Consider the following 200-nt stretch of genomic DNA (forward strand, 5'->3'; position numbering starts at 1 on the left):
ATCCCATGGCGAGGCAGAGATATACAAAGCTATTCTATAATTTGCATATTTACATCATAATGAGTTAGGTTCGATATCTTGCACTTAGCGGTGAAAAATGCATTGTCCATGAGGTCTGAAGAGACATTTATCAAGGGGGGGAAACCCCAAGCGAAAACTAAAAAAAGCCTTTTTGGGAAAGGGGGGGGTTAGGGGGGGAA

This window comes from Penaeus monodon, chromosome 24 (genome assembly GCF_015228065.2).
Source record: "Penaeus monodon isolate SGIC_2016 chromosome 24, NSTDA_Pmon_1, whole genome shotgun sequence".
Lineage (NCBI taxonomy): Eukaryota > Metazoa > Arthropoda > Malacostraca > Decapoda > Penaeidae > Penaeus > Penaeus monodon.